The sequence below is a fragment of the Bos grunniens genome, chromosome 22, assembly GCF_055505025.1.
Source record: "Bos grunniens cultivar Pamir isolate PY7600 chromosome 22, Bosgru_T2T1.0, whole genome shotgun sequence".
Taxonomy (NCBI): Eukaryota; Metazoa; Chordata; class Mammalia; order Artiodactyla; family Bovidae; genus Bos; species Bos grunniens.
In genome coordinates, this window is record NC_141186.1 from 56,897,542 (window position 1) to 56,920,940 (window position 23,399).

A 23,399-nucleotide genomic window follows, 5' to 3' on the forward strand; every position below is an offset into this window, starting at 1 on the left:
CTGAAGCTGAAACTCCAATACTTTGGTCACCTCATGCGAAGAGTTGACTCATTAGAAAAGACTGATGCTGGGAGGGATGGGGGGCAGGAGGAGAAGGGGATGACAGAGGATGAGATGGCTGGATGGCATCACTGACTCGATGGACGTGAGTCTGAGTGAACTCCGGGAGTTGGTGATGGACAGGGAGGCCTGGCATGCTGCGATTCATGGGGTCGCAAAGAGTTGGACACGACTGAGTGACTGATCTGATCTGATGCAGATGACACCACCTTTATGGCAGAAAGTGAAGGGGAACTAAAAAGCCTCTTGATGAAAGTGAAAGTGGAGAATGAAAAAGTTGGCTTAAAGCTCAACATTCAGAAAACAAAGATCATGCATCCGGTCCCATCACTTCGTGGGAAATAGATGGGGAAACAGTGGAAACAGTGTCAGACTTTATTTTTCTGGGCTCCAAAATCACTGCAGATGGTGACTGCAGCCATGAAATTAAAAGACGCTTACTCCTTGGAAGGAAAGTTATGACCAACCTCGATAGCATATTCAAAAGCAGAGACATTACTTTGCCAACAAAGGTTCATCTAGTCAAGGCTATGGTTTTTCCTGTGGTCATGTATGGATGTGAGAGTTGGAGTGTGAAGAAGGCTGAGCGCCGAAGAATTGATGCTTTTAAACTGTGGTGCTGGAGAAGACTCTTGAGAGTCCCTTGGACTACAAGGAGATCCAACCAGTCCGTTCTGAAGATCAGCCCTGGGATTTCTTTGTAAGGAATGATGCTAAAGCTGAAACTCCAGTACTTTGGTCACCTCATGCGAAGAGCTGACTCATTGGAAAAGACTCTGATGCTGGGAGGGATTGGGGGCAGGAGGAGAAGGGGACGACAGGATGAGATGGCTGGATGGCATCACTGACTCGATGGACGTGAGTCTGAGTGAACTCTGGGAGTTGGTGATGGACAGGGAGGCCTGGTGTGCTGCGATTCATGGGGTCGCAAAGAGTTGGACACGACTGAGCGACTGATCTGATCTGATCTGAAAGGGGTTTCTAGGTTAGTTTTTGACTGCATCCTACACCTTCTCTGCACCTCAGAATGTAACCCCAAGATGTGATGAAAACTTAAGGTTTTTGTTAGGTTTCTGGGAATGCTGTTTTATAATTTCCTTTATGACTTAGAGTAGATCCATTTCCTTCTCATAGGCCTTGTATGATTAACCCCACCTTGTCCTTGTGTTACTTCTTGATCTAAACTAAGTTTATTGAGGGCTGGGATTGAGGCTACTCTAATTTGCCTTTCCAGGTACTTATTTTTCATAGGGCCCTCAGAGATACCCCCCCCCCCCCGCCCCACTTTTTTTTGACTGCACCGTGCAGGATCTTAGTTCCACACCAGGGATCAAACCCCCACCCTCTGCAGTGGAAACGAGGAGTCTTAATCACTGGACCACCAGGGGAGTCCCGAGATACCCCTGTTGAAGAGTTGTCTTTTCTAAACCTTTTTGACTTGAATAGAAATAATTAGTTCCATTACCTTTTTTCTATAAGATGATAATCATTGTGCTATGACTTTGTATGTGAAAACTTTTCTTCTAATCTTACGTATTTAATTTAGGGAATTAGCTTAAAATAGCACTTTAAGAAGTATTCTTTCTCTTCACCACTAATCAATATTTCATAAACGTCTAGGAACACTTAATCACTTGCATATGTATAAAGCAATTGTGGGCTCACCCTGAAGCCTTTAAAGTTTAGAGTGGTTGGGGGTACCCACCTCATTTTGCCAGTTCTTACGAGAATATTTAAGCTGCTTAGACACTATGTGATACTAGTACTCTGAAAAGTGAGCTTAGTGCAGAGATTTCTAAAATGATGTATTGGTTTTTGTAATTTTAGAAGTTCATTATACAATTAAGTAATGAAAACTGAGTTGGCGCCAGGCTTTGGAGCAGTGTTCGTGTTGTGATCAGAGTGGCTGTCAGTGTCTCTAAGGTTAATGGACTCGGCTTCAGTGCTGCCATTTCCCCTACTTTGTGCTCTCAGCCTTTTTTCTAATTTTCTGATTTACCAGGAGGATATGGAGTTAGAATACTTTAATTAGTTAACTGGTTACAATTGACATGCACTTCACCTCTGCCCTCTATAGTTAATAGAGCTACTTTTAACTGTGTTTTACGTTTTAGAACAGTGAAACAGGGAATTTTACATTTCTTCTAAGGCTTGCCCTAAGTTGTACATAGCATTAGGTTTACTTCTCTTTGATGGTAAATCTTGTCTAATGTCTCCTACCATGGAGAAATATAAAAATAAGAAGCTTTTTGAGGTAATGATAAATCTAAGCAGAGAAGGAGGTATTTTCCAGAAAGTTACCTTGGTTGTTAATTGCAGGTAATTAGGCATGTGTTGATGTGTAGATAATTTAGAAATGTGTTTACAGATTCCAAGATATAGACTGATGGTAAAGCATCTAGAATTATTACTCCATGCAGGCTCTGGAGAAGATCTCTGGGAATAGAGAGACCATTTGCAGAGATCAAATGAACAAGATAGCATATTAGCTGTGTTATTCCCCCAACTGGGCTTCTCAGGTGGCTCAGTGATAAAGAATTCTGCCTGCCAGTACAGGAGATGTAAGAGAGGTGGGTTTGATCCCTGGGACTGGAAGATTCCCTGGAGGAGAAAATGTCAACCTGCTCTAGTATTCTTGCCTAGAAAATTCCATGGACAGAGGAGCCTCGTGGACTACAGTCCAAAATGGGGTCAAAAAGAGTCAGACACAACTTAGCGACTGATCGCATAGCACACATTAACAGAAGTAACGTGAGAGCTAAACAGTTGATCTGTATTTTGGAAGCTAGGTCTTAATTTTGGAACACAGTAACCGTAGTAGTGAAGAGTGTTAGGCTTTGAACTCAGAAAAACCCTGGCTGGAGGTTTATGGCTGTCTAGAATTCCTGACTGTTTCATCATGATAGTAGGGAACATTAACTGTGTCAGGCCAACACTCTGTGCTTTACATACATTGTTTAATTTTCACATTTTGTAAAACATGCTGAGTAGAGGGGAGTGAGCTCCAAGTCCATCTTAAGTCTAAATGTCGTGAGTAAAAGGCTGTTTAAAGCTGTGGGCATCTTAGTGTGTTCAGGTCATTTATTCTAGCAATAGTCTTTTCAAGCCCTTGCTACCCGTTTCTCCTCCTCATTTCTCTCCTTTTGAACCAAGGAGAAACTCACAGCAGCTGCAAAATATTACAACAGAATTTTAACTCTAGGGCAGTGCCCAGGTTATTTTGATGTATAGGAGTTCTTTTGTATTGACTAATATTCAGAATTAGTCATGGTTTGTAGTTTAGCAGTCTTCTAATTACATGGAGATTTTATTTTATCTAACTTTTGTTTGTTACCAACTTTGGGTAGAAAAATTTTGGAGTGAAGATAAAAAAAGAATGACTTAAAAACAGTTTATGAGGCCAGCGCTCTCACCCCTGAGCCACAGGCCGTTAGACACAGTGGAGACTGCCTTATGTTTGGCTTCACTGGCTAGTCACTTGCTGCAGATTGTTAAGAGTTAGCTTCTAAATAAGAGATCGTCTGTGTGCATTTTGAAATACTTACTCGGCCGCGCCAGGCCTTGGTTGAGGCAGGCAGGTCTGCGGTTGAGGCCCTCGAACCCTTAGTTGCAGCATGTGAGCTCTAGTTCCCCGACCAGGAATTGAACCCAGGCCTCCCTGAATTGGGAGTGTGGAGTACTAACCTCTGGACCACCCATGAAGTCCCAGGATTATATTTTTGATACTCTTCTATTCTGTATTATTTAATGGATAAGAAAGAAAGGCTATGTGAGAAAAAGCATTGGGAAAACAACTGCTCTAAGATAATGAATTTGAACTAAATCATTATTTAGAAAGGAAGTAAAAATCTCTTAAATATGAAGGACATTTAAATTGCTTATGTTATATAAAACATTTTTTCCCCATATACCGCATTACTTATAAACTATTTATTTCAAAGTAGTAATAGTAACAATGTTAAACAATTATTTTTCTTTCTTAATGTGTTAAAATAGACCTGTAATTTAGAGTCTGAGAACCTGAATTTTTTTGTTTGTTTTGCTTCCCTTATTGTCACTAAACCTTTTGAACTTCTTGTTTTCTTTGTCTACAGAAGAACTAGGAATAATACCTGATTTTAGCCTGTTTAATTTTAATAATACTGTGAGATAGTGGAGAGGAATAAACTGTAAAGTTATGTAAAATTTTAAGTTCTCTTGATTGAAGTAAACTTTCTCCAATCAATCTCAACCACAGAATGCATTGCTATGTTCTTAGAAACTCGATATTAGGTAGCTTAAGAATGTCTTTAAAATCTAGTTGAACACCAAAGTGCTAGTTGCCTTAGGTATTTGTGTTCTACCACTTTAATATTTTTAAGTGAAATAAAAGAGAGTAATATTTGAATAAAAGCTCAAAAGTGAGGTTTTAAGACAGATTTCATATACTGATTCACTGAAGCATTTTCAAGAAAAATGCTGTCCATCTGTCTCTGTGAGATATTTATACGTGTGTGTGTGTGTGTGTGTGTGTGTGTTTCCCTACTCAGGAAGCAAGAGTAAAATGTATTTGGTTGCTTGGCTTGGCTGAGGTAGGGAGAGGGTAAAACAGTCAACCTTAACCCCAAGTTGGCGCAACTGCTTCTTGACTCTTTTAGGCCGACGTCCTAGAACATTTTGGTTCTTGTACACTGAACTCCTGAAGAGCTTCCTGGATTAATTGGGGTTGTTTTGTTTTACTTACATGGTCCAAAGGTGTCTAACCCTTCAGGAGAGTAACTGACAAGACAATCGATGAGGAATGTTTGAGCGAGTGCTCTGCTGAGGTCTGTATCTCCAGACGTCGATAGGATAGTGTTTCCAGTCAAACATTTATCCGTCCAATTAGGCCCTGAGTTAGATGATGGACCTTAAACATAGGACTCAAATCCCTGGAGGTACACACTGCGCACTGGCGGTTACGTTTTCATAGTTGTGCTCCCATCACATCTGGCTTGTCCCAGGCTGTTTATTGGTAAGCACTCTGTATGTGTGCTGCTCCCTAATAATCCTGCACCTGAAACGGTCTTGCTTTCTGAACACTTTTTTTATAGCACATGGTAAGCTAAAAAACAAAAAAACAGCAGGAATCTCCCAGAGTACTTAATTTATTACTGTTTTATTAATCTGGTGCTATTTATTCATTTTTAGAAATGCCTCTGAATGAAGCAGTTCTTTGGTTATTGCTCGAGCTGAGCCACAGGGTGAGAAGGCTGAAATGAATGTGTTGAGTTTAAAATGCCTGTATCATAACCTGTGTATTCTGCATTCTGAGTTTCAGAATAAAGTATCCCAGTGTCCTTTGTAATGTCACTTCTCAACAGCTTGTTAGGAATTGACTAGGAAATAACTTGATTTCTCTAAAAAATTTTAAGCAAGTCAGCTTTCACAGACACAGTATGGCCCCTGTATTTACTACCCTTTTACTTTGTTTGCATACCCAAGTGTTCCTTCCTGCTCTAACCGGCTTCTCAGTCACGTGCTGGTTTGTGTAGTTTGGGGCGTGAGGATTGTGGGAAGAGTGCTCAAAACTCTGCAGACTGGAAATGCAGCCTGCAGAGTTCTGTAAAGCCTTTTGCCTTAGCCGGGAGAATGTTGGTGACTTCTCTGCTAATGCCTAGGAGATGAGCGGTAGGTGCTGTGCTCTTATGGGCCTTTTGATTTGTTGTCCGAGGACAGAAGTGAACCTTGCTTTGCCAGTGTTGAGACTTTTATAAAGATAATCTTATTTCTTGAAAGCGTAAGATGAAAATCACTGGCACCCTGCTTCTGTTCCTTTTCTTCACTTTTCTGCTTGACTGTCCTGGTGCATGTTGTTCATGGAAACTCCCAGGAATGGATTCTTGATTGTTAAAAAAAAAAAATGAATTTGCTATAAAAGTTGAGTTCCAAAAAAAAAAAGTTGAGCTTTTCTTAACATTCCTATATCTGAATTATTTTAAAAAGAGTTTGAGAAATCTTTCATTTAATCATCTAATTAGCTGTGGCCTGTGAAATATGCTGACATTCAGCAGTTCCTTGTTTTTATTCACTGAGATACTGGTTTCATCATTTTACTAAAATGGAGACTTATTTTTAGAGGTTACAACATACGGCATTAGGCCCATAGCGAATATAGAGAAGGTAATGACTAGTAACTGATTCTAGAATCATTTGCAAACCTAATGTGAAAATGTATCAGTTTTCTCAAATTTTAGCTTTTGTATGTTCTGAAATTACTGAAAACTGTAAGAAAACTTTGATATTCTCTTTAATTTTGTTGATTAGTTTCATGGTTCACAACTTATGTGTATGAAGAACACTTTAGATTGACATCCAAAAATTTAAACTGGAACTGCCATTGTTTGGTTATGCCTAAGAAATCATTATTGTTTTGGGACATGTATCCCAAATATTTGTTAATTATTATATTTCTGTTAGGCTGAACCACCCCTCCTCCTGTCTGATAGCCTACTCTTTCTACTCATTCTTTTGCATTCTCCATGATCTTAGGCATGTTTAAAAACACTTTTCTACATTTCTTTAGTAGGGACACTGTGGCTTAAAACCACTTTTTATTTTCAGCAGTGTATATTTAGGACAAATGGATGTGTGTGTAGTTGGAACATGTTTACAGTTTAGTTTGACAGAGCAGGTGAACAGGAATGGTGCTTGGTTTTATTTTTACAATAAAACAACTGTGAAGAAAAATGCCAAACAACACTAGTAAATCAAACTTTGGAAATAGTTCAAGCATGGTAGAATTCCATAATGGCTTCAACTGGCTATTACCAGCTGGCTTTTGTCCGTTTGGCATCTGTCTGATAGAGCTGTTGTAATTATCAGCTGACTGCCACCAGTGGTTATACTGTGCCGCTTCTACATTTGCAGAATTCCGCAACTCTCAGTGTTGTAGTCTGGAGCGTAGCCCCTCAGCACCGTGTGTTCATAAATGACTGGACTGATGATTTCTAGTAGAACTCAGCACTCGCTGGACCTAGATGCCAGCCTTTATTATTCATTCAGGAAGTGTCTTAATGGCCAGTTGTATGCTAGATACGGTGAAAGGTGATGGCGTTTTTAGGGTAAACTGAACGTGGCTTCTTGGAACATATTATCAAGGGTAGACAGTCACTGGGTAGCAGCTATCTAATATAATTTCAAAGTATTATAAAAATGGCATGAAGGATGGTGAAAACAGTAAAGCTCAGTAAAGAGGGAAAAATGATGGGGAGAGACAGGATACACTGAAACAGGATGGCCAAGGAGGTCCCCTTTGAGGAGCCACATTTGATTGGAAACATGATTGACAAGCTAGCAACAAGAAGGTCAGTGTGACAGGAATAAATGAACTAAGAGAAAGGACAGGAGGTAAGGTGTCAAACATCATGTGAGGCCTTGTAGGTCATAGTTTTAAAGAATTTGGGTTTTATTTTGAGTGTAAGAGGGAACCAGTCACACTCAAAATAAGGACTTTAGCAGAGCAGTCATGTGACCAGATTTGTGCCTTAAGGTAGTAGGTAGAGAATAGTTTTGCAAGTTTTGAGAGTGGGCATAGAGACACCTGGTGTAATCTAGGCAAGACATGATGGTGCTTTAGGTTGGAATGGTTGGGTTGGGTTAAAGTGGTGGAGTTTGGAGGATCTGACAGCATGTGTTGGATGATTAAATGTGGTGGGTGAGGAAGATACTAAAGGAATCAAGGATCATATCTAGTTTACTCTGTTGTGTGGGTAAGCACTATTATTACCAATAATATCATGTAGTGATAGCTATTTTGAATTAAGTGCCCACAGTGTACCAGACAGTGAATTTTGTATTCTTTATAGTTTTTCATTTATTTCTCATAACCCCTCCACCTCTTAAAATATATTCTTATTTTACAGATGAAGAAATTAAGGCGCAGATGTTTTTTGCTCAGTTCCACACAGCCAAGAAGGTTATTCATCAGCAGATCTATGACTTCAAAGTGCTCGCTTAGTTTATTTGGTCATTCAACAAGTACTCTTCTAGGAATTAAGTATACAGAGGTTGTCAAAGCTCAGTCTTTATTTTCATGGAGTTTAATAATTTGAGTGTTAAAAATTTTACCATAAGAGTCTGTATAGTTTTGTGGACCAAGTGTTTAGGAGGACCTTGCTTAGCTGAATGTTGGATTTTTGGTACTCTTAATCTTCTGGAGTGTAGGTTCGACCTTGCAAATAAGCCTATACTGAAGCCTTTTTATTACTCAGTAGGTTAGGCCTTCTCTGGGCTTCCCTGGTGGCTCAGATGGTAAAGAATCTGCCTGCAATGCAGGAGACCCAGGTTCAGTCCCTGGTTTGGAAAGATCCGTGGAGAAGGGAACGGCTACCCACTCCAACATTGTTGCCTGGAGAATTCCACGGACAGAGGAGTTGGTGAGCTACAGTTCATGGGGTCACAAAGAGTCAGACACAATTGAACGACTTTCACTCTCTGGCCTAGTAGACTAGGTTCTTTCTCTTCCTATTGTTCTGCTTAATATACAGGCTTGATTCCTCTCTTTCTCAAATCAGGTTGTCAAGAGCAAATGCTGAGGAGTAGGGAAATCAGCAGAAATACTGTCAAGTCAGAAGTGGTTCTGGCAGCTAGAGTGCAGGAAGAATCTGAGAAATAGAAGACACAGAACTCTGTTGTCTGTTACATTGATTGTCATTATTGTTTTGAAGCTTTTCCATCAAACTACCGCTAATATTAGATTAAATGCCTACTCTTTAAACATGAAAGTTTTTTGAAGTCACATTTCATCTTAAATCTTTGGTCTTTGACTTTTACTTCATCATAGATACGTTATAAAAATATTTAAAACTGTGTGGGTGCTAGTCGCTCAGTCGTGTCCAGCTCTTTGCCACCCCATGAACTGTAGCTTGCCAGGCTCCTCTGTCCGTGGAATTCTCCAGGCAAGAAATGCTGGAGTGGGTAGCCATACCCTTCTCCAGGGGATCTTCCCAACCCAAGGGTCGAACCCTGATCTCCCACATTGCAGGCAGAATCTTTAACGTCTGAACCACCAGGGAAGCCCGTATTTAAAACTGTAATTACCTTATTAACCTCCCCAACTCAAATCTGAGTAAAATTATTGTTTTTGGAAAATCTGCTATATTTATATTCTGTAGATAACCAGAGGTTACTCATTACAGTAACTTACAAATCATTAAGAGAAGGTTGCTGTATAGTCAGTTTGGAAAGCTAGGGAAGGATATTCTGTATCAGAAAATTGTAGTATTTGTTAGATTTTCATGGCAGTAGAATCATTACAAGGTGTTAGAGCTGAAGGGTCAATATAGGTCATCTCTTCCAACTCTTTTTTTTTTTTTTGGGCAGAAGAGGCAGGTAACATAAGAGGTTATGTGGATTAAATGAAATAGCATTTGAATACTATATGCTTAGGACCTAGCTTGCAGTAGATGCTTAAAAGATGCTGGGTTTTTTTTTTTTTTTTTAATCTGTCAAGTCTGTTCCTTTTATATTTTCTCATATTTTGCTTTCTGGAAATTCCATTTTCCTGGTCCTAGTGATAGATGTGTTCCACAGAAGCGATTGAACAAGAAAACGTCGTATTTTGTCCCCTGCCTGGTCAAGGATCTCCCCCTAAGATTTGCTGAAGAACAGAGTGACAAGGGCTTAAGAAGACCTGTGTCGCTTGCCTGATTTGTGCGAGCGTGTGTTTACAAATAGTGGCAATGTTTGAGAAGCTTGAAGTTAAAGGTATTACCTGAGTTTTGATTCTACCTTTAAGAGTATGCACAGTAGGTCAATTTAAGGATACATCTCTAAGCTCCTTCCTTTAACAAACCCTTGATCTTGGTGATTGTCATCTGAAAACTGGTGAAGTGGACACCTGTTGTTTGTTTCTGTTAACCCCCTTTCATTGTAACTGTACCCATATTTTTCTCTGAGGAACTGTCAGCCCTTATTCCCTATTATGTAGCCATTCAGTTTTAATGAGACTCATCTCATCTTTAGCTCTAGTGGAGAGCCTGATTTGCTTCAGTCAGTCTGTAAAGGCCAACCATTTGGACCTAATGATTTGTTCACAGTGACTCACTGGAGGCCAGTGAAATGTGAACTCATGTGTTACTCTGAAGAGCTTCCCTGGGAAATGCTGTTTACCTGAAGGCATTACCAGAAAGTTCGAAAAAGGAGAACTTGAATTTGTTCCTTTGTCAAGGCAACTATATACGTATCATTTACATTGCATTAAGTATTGTATTTGTATTACATTGCATTAATCTTGTTGTTGTTCAGTTGCTTCTAAGTAATCTAGAGATGATTTAAAGTTTGGAAGATGTGTGTAGTTTTTATGCAAATATTACACCATTTAATATAAGGTACTTGAGTGTCCTTGGACTTTGCAGGGGATCCTGGAACAAATCCCTTGCAGATACCTAAGGACGACTGTACCACATTTTATTTATTCATTCATCACAAGATGGCTATTTGTGCTGTTTCTACCTTTTGGCGGTTAGGCATAATGCTCCTGTGAACTTTCTGATGTCCTAAGGTTCTGATGGACTTCCCAAGTGGCTGAGTGGTAAAGAATCCTCCTGCCAAGCAGGAGACTCAGATCCTGGAGTAGGAAATGGCAACCCACTCCAGTATTCTTACCTGGAGAATCCCATGGAAAGGGGAGCCTGGCGGGCTACAGCTCATAGGGTTGCAGAGAATCATACATAACTGAGCGACTTCATAACAGCAGCAACATCAAAGGTTCTAATAACCTGCAAGTCTGCCCTGAAGTCCTGTAGGTCCAGTCTGCAGTAGATAGAGAAGCCTGATGATTTTTGTTGCTCTGAGTGGATTTTTGGAAGGTAAAAGAATAGATTATTAGTTTTAGTTTGGAAATATTGCAAGTAACCTGAATGTTTTATTTTTATAGTTTTTGGAATCTTGGTTCCTTGACCAGGGATTGAAAGTAGTGAAAGCATGAAGTCCTAACCACTGGCCCACCAGGGAATTCCCGGAGGCGTTTTTCTTTTTTTTAATTGGTTTGGCCAAAAAGGTCATTTGGGTTTTCCTGTAAGATATTATGGAAAAACCCCAGTGAACTTTTTGGCCACTCCAATTTGTGACATTTGGGGTTCACAGGAGTTCTGAGACTCCAAGTTAGAGGTAGGTCTGATTTAGTCCTTTGCACCTGCTTTTTAAGATGAAGCCATGAGGTCCAGGGAGATGCATGGGCTTTCCCAGAGCCTCCAAATTTACCATCAGTGACTTTAATGGTGTTTTGACATGCTATCTTTAAAAAAAAAAACATGGTAGGTTTAGGCAACTATAAACATTATTTGTAAAAAATTTATTGTGGTAAAACATAACAAATTTACCACCATGTACCATACACATAATATAAATCTCTGCACAGTTCAATGGCATTAAGTACCTTTACAGTATGTTGAAACCATCACCACCATCCATCTCCAGAACTTTTCCATCATCCCATACTGAAACTCTGTACCCTTAACCTCCCTGCCTGACTCCCCACTCCTGTCCCTGCGAACTACAATCCTACTTTTTTTATGAATTTGACTACTCTAGGTGTGCCATGTAAGTGGAGGCATAGGATATTTGTCGCTTTATGACTGGCTTAGTTCACTTAGCATAATGTCCTCAAGGTCCATCCATGCTGTAGCATGTATCAAAATCCTCTTGCTTTTTAAGGCTGAATGATACTTCGTTGTATGTGTATAGCATATTTTGTTATCATTTCACTGGTCAGTGAACACTTGGCTTGTGTCCACCTTTTGGCTGTTGGGAATAATACTGTGAACATGGGTATGCAAGTATTTTGAGTTCCTGCTTTCAATTCTGTTGGGTCTGCATCCAGATGTGGACTCGCTGGATCGTATAGTAACTGATTTTTTGAGGAAGTACCATACTGTTTTCTGTAAAGGCCACACACCATTTTACATTTCCCACCAGCAGTGCACAAGAGTTTCACTTTCTCTGTATCCTTGCCAACACTTCCCTCCCTCCCTTCCTTTCTCCCTTTTTCTTTCTCTCTTTTTGATAATAGTCATGTAAAGTGCTGTCTCATTATGTTTTTGATTTTTCTTTTCCTTAAAGATGAGTAATGTTGAGCACCTTTGCGTGTTCTTGACTGTTTCTGTGTCTTTTTTGGAAAAATGTTTATGCAGATTCTTGGCCCGTCTTGAAATTTGGTTGTCTTTTTATTATTGGGTTCTAAGAATTCGTTAGCCTGTATTCTATAGAATATTTATATTCTAGATGTAAATCCCTTATGAGTTACATGATTTGCAGGTTCCCCCCTTTTTTCAACTAATTAATTTATTTTTAATTGAAGGTTAAATGCTTTACAGAATTGCATTGGTTTCTGCCACACTTGGTTATCTTTTTATTTTCTTGATTGTGTTCTTTGAAGCAAGAAGTTTTTAATTTCAATGAAGTCCATTTTACGTTTTTCTTTTGTTGCTTGTGTCTTTAGTATTATATCTTAAAAACCACCGGCAAATTCAAGGTCATCCGGATTTCCTCTTTTGTTTTCTTTGAAGTGTTTTATAGTTTTAGCTCTTACATTAATTAGATCTTCATCTGTTGGTTTCATTTTTGCATATTCTCTGAAGTAGGGGTCCAGCTCCATTCTTTTGCATGTGGGTATCTGAATTGTCTGGTGCCCTCCTTATTTCTGTTCTGTTGCTCTAAATCGTTATGCCAGTACCACATTGATTACTGTAGCTTTGTGTAATAAGTTTTGAAATTGCTAAGTATGATTCCTCAAACTTTGTTTTTTTTCAAGATTGTTTTGGCTATTCTGGGCCCTTGAATTTTCATATGTATTTTAGAGTCAGCTTGGCAATATCTACTAAGAAGCTGGCAAAGAAGCCTATTCTGTTAGAGATTGTGTTGAATCTGTAGGTCAGTTTGCAGAATATTGTTCTCTTAATAGCAAACTTGCTTTGACTGCTTTGAACATACACGGACCAACATTCTTATAGCTCTTGAGTTTTTATGTTCTCAGTTCAAAGGATCATTCTTTATAGTCTCTCAGTTTCAAATCAAGTTTCCACTTGCTTGTTCCATTCAGTTGTAGTGGGGGCTCAAGGGGCGGGGTCATGAATATAAATAGATAAACGTCACTGCTTGGGGCTTATTCCTGTGAATGAAGGAAGGAAGTTCTCAAAAGAGGAATGTGGGGTTGAGAGACATCAGTGTTGTTTGCCACACTTTTCATTGATGGAGGCAGTGGGTATAGGCCAGACTGGAAAGGCTGTGGAACACTTGGAAAGTTGAGAAGTCTTGAGATGCATGCATGGTTTTGAGGCAGGAAGAACAGAAGCCAGCAAAGCAAGTGGAGGAGATAGAAGAAACCCCTGCAAGTGCAGGATAATGAAAGTCTCTTAGGAGGAAGAGAGGATCGTTAGGCTGAGAAACCCTCTAGATTCGATTACTAGGATTTTATTGTTCAGACTTGCTTAAAAGCCTGACAGATAAGTAATGGCAGAGTACACGGTCTTTTTTTAAAGACTGTATCGCCTCTGCTAGACCAGCGTTTCACCCGTCTCAGTCACTGAAGTGCTATCTTCCTGGCTTTTACCAGAGCAGGGAACCACCTATAGTAGTGCTTGTTCAATATATTCTCTTAAAACAGCTCACTCGTTTGTTTGTTTGTTTTTTTTGGTGATGCCCGGAGGCTTGTGGGATCTTAAGTACCCCAACCAGGGATTGAATTTGTGCCTCCTATGGAGTCCTAACCACTGGACTGACTGCCTGGGCATTCCTGGAACTTTAAAAATAGTGAAGTAGTTTGAGGCTGTAGAGTTACAGAGATAAGGGCCTGGTGCTAGCATCACCTGAAATTGCAGGGGCAAAGCATCAAGGATGCTGATGACTTACTCTCTTGCGTTGACTTCTTCTGCACAAAAATGGAGGGAACTATGTTATGTGCACTTTCAAAATACACAGTCAAAATGAATCCAAAAGGAGCTGCCGGGAGAATGGGATCCATATAGTACTGTATTCCTTTGCTACTATTTTAATATAATAAAACAACAGTATTAATTTTTAGAGTTTGTCAGTGGCTTTTTTTTCTTTAATGGAGATTAAGAAGTGTTAAAGAGGTATTAAAGATCCCAAACTGGTAATTCTTCTTTATCATAATCTTTATCTGATTGATTCAGTGTTATTTTATGTCATGTTCACAAATCCTCTAAAATCACCTTGTAAACCATGAATGATGAATGGCCTGTGCTTTGGGAAACCCTGTGTTGCTAGACCGACTATTCTGTTCATGTTGATCAACCACCCAGAATATATCAAGGTGCAGCCCAGCTCTCACTAGCTCCTGTGTAACGAAGAGTGTACTGAAAGAAATGGCAACCCACTCCAGTGTTCTTGCCTGGAGAATCCCAGGGACGGGGAAGCCTGGTGGGCTGCCGTCTCTGGGGTCGCACAGAGTCGGACACGACTGAAGAGACTTAGCAGTAGCAGCAGCAGTACTGAAAGGGATATAGGATCATGTCATACATTGTACTGATGTTTTCTTAGGTCAGTCTCCCAAGGCAGTAGAAATAAAAGCAAAGATAAACGGATCAAACTTAAAAGCTTTTGTACAGCAAAGAAAGAAGAAAAAGTCACTCAGTCGTGTCCAACTGTTTGTGACCTCATGGACTGTATAGTCCATGGAATTCTCCAGGCCAGAATACTGGAGTGGGTAGCCTTTCCCTTCTCCAGGGGGATCTTCCCAACCCAGGGATCAAACTCAAGTCTCCTACTTTGTGGGCAGATTCTTTACCAGCTGAGCAACAAGGGAGCCCCAAGCCCCAAGAAAACTTGAATGGGTAGCCTTTCCCTTCTCCAGGGGATCTTCCCAACCCAGGGATCGAACCCAGGTCCTCCTGCATTGCAGGCGGACTCTTTACCAGCTGAGCCACAAGAGAAGCCCTTTGTACAGCAAAGAAAACCACAAATAAAATGAAAATACAGCCTATAGAAGGAGAGAAAGTATTTGCAAATGATGAGACCAACAAGGGCTTATTTGCAAACTATACAAACATACAACTCAAGAATAAAAAACAACCCAATCAAAAAACGGGCATCAGATCAGATCAGTCGCTCAGTTGTGTCCGACTCTCTGCGACCCCATGAATCGCAGCACGCCAGGCCTCCCTGTCCATCACCAACTCCCAGAGTTCACTCAGACTCACGTCCATCGAGTCAGTGATGCCATCCAGCCATCTCATGCTCTTGTCGTCCCCTTCTCCTCTTGCCCCCAATCCCTCCCAGCATCAGAGTCTTTTCCAATGAGTCAACTCTTCGCATGAGGTGGCCTAAGTACTGGAGTTTTCAGCTTTAGCATCATTCCTTCCAAAGAAATCCCAGGGCTGATCTCCTTCAGAATGGACTGGTTGGATCTCCTTGCAGTCCAAGGGACTCTCAAGAGTCTTCTCCAGCACCACAGTTCAAAAGCATCAATTCTTCGGCGCTCAGCCTTCTTCACAGTCCAACTCTCACATCCATACATGACCACAGGAAAAACCATAGCCTTGACTAGACGAACCTTTGTTGGCAAAGTAATGTCTCTGCTTTTGAATATGGTATCTAGGTTGGTCATAACTTTCCTTCCAAGGAGTAAGTGTCTTTTAATTTCATGGCCGCAGTCACCATCTGTAGTGATTTTGGAGCCCAGAAAAATAAAGTCTGACACTGTTTCCACTGTTTCCCCATCTATTTCCCATGAAGTGTTGGGACTAGATGCCATGATCTTCGTTTTCTGAAATTTGAGCTTTAAGCCAACTTTTTCATTCTTCACTTTCACTTTCATCAAGAGGCTTTTTAGTTCCTCTTTACTTTCTGCCATAAGGGTGGTGTCATCTGCATATCTGAGGTTATTGATATTTCTCCCGGCAATCTTGATTCCAGCTTGTGTTTCTTCCAGTCCAGCGTTTCTCATGATGTACTCTGCATATAGGTTAAATAAACAGGGTGACAATATACAGCCTTTTCCTATTTGGAACCAGTCTGTTGTTCCATGTCCAGTTCTAACTGTTGCTTCTTTTCTCCAAAGAAGACAGACAGATGGCCTTCAGGCACATGAAAATATGCTCAACATCGCTAATTTTTAGAAAAAGGCAAATCAGAACTATAAGAAGATGTCACTCCACATCAGTCAGAATGCTCATCATTAAAAAAGTCTACAAGTAACAAATGTTGGAGAGGGTATGGAGAAAAGGGAACCTGCCTACAGTGTTTATGGGAATGTAAGTTGATGCAGCCAAAACAGTATGGAGGTTCCTCAAAAAACTAAAAATAGAGTTGCCATATGACCCATCAGGACTCCCCAAGTGGCTCAGTGGGTAAAAGAATCTGCCTGCTGTGCAGGAGACATAGGAGATACTTGGTTGGGAAGATCCCCTGGAGGAGGGCATGGTAACTCTCTCCAGTATTCTTGCCTGGAGAATCCCATGCCAGAGGAGCCTGGCAACCTCTGGTCCATGGTGTCACAGAGAGTCAGACATGACTGAAGTGAAGGCACGCACGCATGCACACGGGCCAGCAGTCCCAGTCCTGGGCAGATACGTGCACCCCTTTCTTCACAGCAGCACTATTCACAAAAGCCAAGACATGGAAACAGCCTAATGCCCGTTGACAGATGCGTGGCTGATGAAGACGTGCACACTGGAATACACGCAGCAGCAGAGAAGAATAATGCTGTTTGCAGCAATGTGGATGGTGTCAGATATTATCATACTGAGTGAAGTAAGTCAGAAAAAGACTACTGCTGCATGATGTCACCCGTATGTGGACTCTAAAGTACGGTGCAAGTGAACTTACCCAACGGTGCAACGTTGCAAAACAGCAACTGGCTCACAGACACAGAACAGACCTGTGGTTGCCCAGGGGAGGGCTTGGGGAGGGATGGAGTGCAGGTGTGGGCTTGGCAGATGCAAGCTAATTGTACACAGGGTGGGCAGACAGGGTCCTATGATACAGCATGGGGAACTTTAGTATCTTGTGATAAACCGTAATGGAAATGAATATAAAAAAGAATATACGTATGTATAACTGAATCACTTTGTTGTACAGCAGACCTTAACTCAACATTGTAAATCAGCCATACTTCAGTTAAAAAAAATATGAAGAGTATAGGATCATGTAAAACTAAAAATGTGGGCTGTTTGCTTCCATCTCTTCTCTCCCCACCTTTCCTCCCTTACCCCTTTCCCCCTCCCCTCTCTCTCCTCTGTCCCTGAAGAAAAGGCCATCGTGCAGGTGAGTGTCGTTGGTGGCAGTTCACAGTGCTACGGAGGGTCACACAGTTATGGATTCTTGTCCCTGACGCACAGGTGTGAATCAGAGATTTCCGCCCACTGGCCTGGGGATTTTGTTTTTCTTCTTTCTTGTGTTAGATGCCCTTTTCCCTATATCTCATCTCTTTCTTGATTTATTCTTAATCATGTAACAAATCCCTTGAGACATGGATCTCAAGGGTAAAATATTTTTAGTAATGAATGTCAGAAAATACCTCTTTTCTACAATAGTTTTGGTGATTATTCTAAATTGGAAATAATTTCCCTTTAGAATTTAGGAGTCTTTTCTTCATTATTTTTCTAGCTTCCAGTGTTGATAAGTTTGAAGCCATTCCAATTCCTGATCCCTTTTATTTTTTTTCTCTAGAAGTTTGTGGAATTTTCTGTTACCCCATTACTGTAAAATTTAGTGCAATGAGCATTTGATGGGGTCTGTTGTGATAATTTCAGTTAGTCTGATAGCTCAAGTCATGCAGGGGTGTATGTGTTTCCTATTGTGTTTTGGTCTTTATCATCCATGTTAAAGTGTCTGATAATTCTTGGCAGTCTTATTTCTAAAAGGATTGGATTAAATAGCTGATTGGAATCTTTCAATTGGTTAGGCTTGGGTTAGGCTTGTTGTCTTTGAGCTTCATTGTATGGTAGGGGAGCTAATGTTGGGTGTTTTTTGAGCCTGGTTGCCCAGCTGTGGAAGAAGCTCTTGGGTCTCTGCTTTCAGGCATTCCATTAGCGTGGTTTTCAGAATAGCACCCATGCTTTCAACTGTACCTGAAGCCTCCCAGTGTAGAGACCCTCTGTTGTACTTTTCCCAGGAATAAACACCTGAGCCACCTTATTAGAAGAGTCTAAGAGACCTCCTTGGGAATTAGGCTGTTGAGTGCTCCTTTTCTTCCATGGAGTATAAAAAACACAAAATAATCTTACTCAGTACCCAGCCTGCTGATGGAAAGCTGACCTAATGTGAAATTCTTAAGAAAGTTACACCCATTGGTGTTGCCTTTATCAGTCTGTATCTTTACCCTCTCTAAACTGTCAGAAGTCTTTGTCACCTCTAAGATAATGAAATAGCACAACCCTCCTTTTCCGGGTTAGATCTACCCTAACCCCCTACCCCACCCCCGCCACCCTGTGGTAAAAAAGATCAGAGAAAATAGCCACCAGTTGCTTCAGAAAATAAGGTTATCTTAAAGACAAAAATTCATCCCAGACCAATTTTAAAATATTAAAATTGTGAGAGTAGCAGCATTCATCCATAATTCTTACCTTTTGACCTAGTATCTCATACCTAGGTTATTAAGCAAAATACTTACATACCTGATGGTATTCTTTTCAGGTTCTCTGTTGGGACAAGTAAGGCACAGCATTGTTTTTATCATATGTTCTGATTTCAGAGACTTTTAGCTCTGAAAAAAAAATGTGACTTAAGAGTAGGTTAAGGATGAATTATATGCAGCACAATGGGGTATGATTAGACAAAGAATTATCAAACATTTAAAGTTGGAAGGGGAATAATGTAACAGTGTTTGGGTTGAGACTGCAGTTGTGCCTATGTACACGTATGGACAGGATTGAGGCCACAGTTAGCCCTAAAGACAGCATTGCTAAATAGTGAAAGTCGGTAGCTCAGCTCCCAGGACTCCCCACTTCACGGGATTTAGGAGAGCCCCTTCCTTCAGCCTGGTCTGTCTGTATACACGGCACACTGAGGCACAGGCTCGTTTTCCACCTCTCTCATTCTCCGTGCTGAGTGGCCTTGGTAAGGCAGAAGCAACAGCAATATCAGCATCAGGCACAGCCGTTTACAAATATTGAACCATTTTCATGACAGCTCAGTGAGTTAATCCTTCAGCACAGACATCTTCTGAACTTCATAGTTGGATGTCTACTGCGCATGTAGTTTATTTACATGTAGCAACTGGACTAGTCCTTCTAAGACCTTAGGTTGTGTGTCTTCTCTGCTCAAAACTTTTCAGTGGCTTCCCATTTCCCTCAGTAAAAGACAGAGTCCTTCCAGTGGTGACCTGGGGTGACCGCATCGCCCCCTCGCCCGGCTGTACTCTCACTTCACTGAGCTCCATGATCTTTGCTAATTGTGCACGGGACACTCCTCCTGTAGGTTTTCACTGGCTGCTCCTTCTGCCTTGACTGTCCCCCCAGCAGCTTGCAAGTCAAACTCCTGACTTCCTCACTCAACTCCACCTCCTCGGTGAGACCGACTCTGACCTCACTATATAAATTGCAAGTCTCCCTTCCCCCAGCACTTATCACCAGCTATCATGTTATGTAATTTACTTTGTTTTGTATGTGTCCTCTAGAAGATCCGCTTCTCCGGAGGGTCTTTGTCTCTAATTCACTGAGTTAACTCAGGCATCTAGAGTAAAACAGTGTCTGGTACATAATAGTTGCTCCGTAATGTGACTGAGTGAAAAAATTGGTATAGGGGAAATTAAGTAATTTGGCAAAAGGCCACACAGCTAATAAAAGGTGGAAGTAGATTCTGAACTGACATCAATGTACCGTGCTTCTAATATTAGGAGATGGTATCCAAAAATGTTTTGTCAGGAGGAATAAGGTTATGGGTAACTTTCCTCTTTTATGCCCCTCCCCAAATTTAATTATATCATATTTTAAATAAAAGTGTAATAAAAACAACTGATCAGAGTGGAAGGAAGGAGCCAGTAGCAGGAAGCTAGAGCAGGCAGCCACAGGGTTGAGATCTGGCACCTCATCTGAGCAGCAGCCTGCCACACAAATGCACTGATCTTATCTGCCTGAAGAATAAAGAGTGATAGTGTGATAAAGCTCTGGCAAAACTTGTGAGTGCTTTTGACCTCAGATATTCTGTCAGTAATCTTGGCTCTCTATCTTACTGTGTAACCTTGTACAGTTTTATTTAACTTTCTTGGCCTTCAGTTTCCTTATCTCCAAAATCAGGATAATAGTATCTCTTATAGAGTTCTTGGGAGGCTTAAATGAGAGATTGTATTTAAAGAACTGATACTTACATAATGAAATGTGGAAAATTCAATATTACTCTGCGTGTTGTAGTCTGTACTCAGTAGTATTGTAATACTGAAATGTCAAGAACGCAGTAGCAATTAGCTAATGTTATTCTTGCTGTATAGTTGGTACAGAATTTTAAGAAATTCATTTTTGGTGAATATGTCTCGTTTCCTAGTCAGTTTTGGCAGGTGTCAAAATAGAGAACAAACCAACATTGTTACTGTTCAGATAACTAGTCTTTGTTAAGTATTTGTATTTTTCGTGGATCCTTGCTTGTGGTTATAATCTTATATTACATATTAAAAATAGCCCTTTCCCTTAATAATTTACATAAATCTAAATGTTTAATATGTTGTGGATTCTGTAACAACCATCTCATTGATTTGAAGTCTTCGTTGAATAACTCCTGTGAGTCATGTGTTGTGGTAATAGTAAGTTCTGGGGAAACAAAGGGAAGCAGAGAGGCATGTGTGTGCTCTGTCCTCAAGGAGCTTATAGCCAAATAGGGATGCAGACATGTGAATAACTAGGGAAGGGCTATTAATAGCATGCATGTGAATAATAGCAATATAAAAACACAAGAGAGAGTGGTAAATTCTTTATGAATAGGAAGCAAAGAAAGGAGGTTTTATGGGAAGAGTGTTTACCTGAAGGACATCACAAAGAACCCAAAGCTCAGTAGAGGCATGTAGAATTTTTCTACATAGGGGCTGCCTTCAAAGACTTCCGGAAGCCTACTTTGTATCTTTTGAGGTTCTCATGCTTGCTATCCAGAAACTTGATCTCTGGAACTCTCCAGAAGTGAGGTTAAAAAAAAAAATTATGAGACTCTGAGTGAGGATAATCTTTCTCACGTCCACTTTGGAGAAGGATTTAAATTGGGAGTGGAATCTGCATTAAGTTCAGTGAAATAGATTTAACCCCACACTCTTATTTGGTATTTCCTTTAAAAGCAGAAAAGAATAGGAAACAAGATCTTACAGCAACAATGATCATTGTAAGGAGTGATAAATGAGACGACAAAGAGGAAGGGCAATTTTGAGAGAGAATGAAATATTACAACTTCAACATGGAGTAAACTAATTTAGTAAATGAGACTTCATAGGGGCTTCTCTGGTGGTCCAGTGGTTAAGACTGGACTCACAATGCAACGCACCAAAGTTCGATTCCTGGTCAGGGAACTGAGATCTCACATGCTGCAACTGGGGGAAAAAACAGATTTGGCATGCTGGAAACTAAGACTTGGCACAACCAAACAGATAAATATATTTACATATATGTTTAAATGAGACTTTATCATGGGAGTACAAGTTCCATGCCTTACAAATGTCACAGTAGCTCTCTTTGCTATTCTGTGGAACTCTGGATTCCATAGATACAGGTGGGTATCAGATCAGATCAGATCAGTCGCTCAGTCGTGTCCGACTGTTTTCGACCCCATGAATCGCAGCACGCCAGGCCTCCCTGTCCATCACCAACTCCCGGAGTTCACTCAGACTCACGTCCATCGAGTCAGTGATGCCATCCAGCCATCTCATCCTCTGTCGTCCCCTTCTCTTGCCCCCAATCCCTCCCAGCATAGGTGTGTATAGCTTTACTTTTGTCCTTTGCCTTTACACGTCTCATCTTTTCTCAGCTATTTATAAGGCCTCCTCAGACAACCATTTTGCCTTCGTGCATTTCTTTTTCTTGAGGATGGTCTTGATCACTGCCTCCTGTACAGTTTTACAAACCTCCATCCCATAGTTCTTCAGCACCTCTGTCAGATCTAATCCCTGGAGTCTGTTTGTCACCTCCACTGTATAATCATAAGGGATTTGATTTAGGTTATACCTGAATGACCTAGTGGATTTTCCCTACTTTCTTTAAGTCTGAATTTTGCAATGACAAGTTCTTGGTCTGAGCCACAGTCATCTCCTGGTCTTCTTTTTGCTGACTTTGCTCCATCTTAGATTGCAAAGAGTATAATCAGTCTGGTTTTGGTATTGACCATTTGGTGATGTCCATGTGTAGAGTCATCTTTTGTGTTGTTGTAAGAAGGTGTTTGCTAGAATCAGGGTGCTCTCTTGGCAAAACTGTTAACCTTTGCCCTGCTTCATTCTGTACTCCAAGGCCAAACTTGTTTTACTCCAGGTATCTCTTGACTTCCTACTTTTGCATTCCAGTCCCCTATAATGAAAAGGACATCTTTATTTGGAGTTAGTTCTAGAAGGTCTTGTAGGTCTTCATAGAACCAATTGGTCAGCTTCAGCTTCTTCAGCATTAGTGGTTGGGGCATAGACTTAGATTACTGTGATACTGAATGGTTTGCCTTGGAAATGAACAGAGATCGTTCTGTCATTTATGAGAATGATAAATAAGGTCACAAAATAACGTAATGGAACCTGAGAAAAGAATGAAAGCTTAGTATACTGAGTTTCTTTGAGTCTGCTTGGCAGTGAAATACATGAAAACTGGAAGAATCACATGGATTAGCAGAAATGACTGTTTTAGTACGAACGTAAGGTGGAATTAGCAGACACATGGAGAGCGTTCATTGGTAAAACTAAGAAAGACAATCTAAGACTACATGGATCCTTAAAAAAATTGATCATTCAAGCACAAGAAGATATATTCTGAGTGGATAAATGCACTTGAGAACTAAGTGAATGCTCTGGTAGGGATTCTGAGCTTTATAATTACACCAGCAGTTTTCAGACTTAGTAGTGAAGGCAATGGCACCCCACGACAGTGTCCTTGCCTTGAAAATCCCATGGACGGAGGAGCCTGGTGGGCTGCAGTCCATGAGGTCGCTAAGTCGGACACGACTGAGCGACTTCACTTTCACTTTTCACTTTCATGCATTGGAGGAAATGGCAAGCCACTCCAGTGTTCTTGCCTGGAGAATCCCAGGGACGGGGGAGCCTGGTGGGCTGTGCACAGAGTCGGACACGACTGAAGCGATGTAGCAGCAGCAGTGATCTATACTAAGGAATACATTTTATGATGTGTGTGTACCTGAGTCAGAGATTTCTCAAAGTAATACTTAACTCTGCTACATGGATACACTCTGCT

The 23,399-nt window shown here is 40.7% G+C and overlaps 1 protein-coding gene across 6 annotated transcripts in view; it reads left to right on the plus strand.

Moving 5' to 3' along the window:
* The window catches only part of RAF1 (Raf-1 proto-oncogene, serine/threonine kinase), a 75,906-nt gene that overhangs the window by 13,966 nt on the left and 38,541 nt on the right, over positions 1-23,399 (plus strand). The window contains exon 1 of one of the 6 annotated variants that reach the window (XM_086368689.1): positions 5,568-5,709. The exons of 4 other annotated variants lie outside the window; for them this stretch is intronic. The gene's annotated coding sequence lies outside the window, so the exon portion shown is untranslated. Of the gene's footprint in view, positions 1-5,567; positions 5,710-23,399 lie in introns of those variants that run through there. One more of the 6 variants, XM_086368686.1, reaches the window with a different exon arrangement.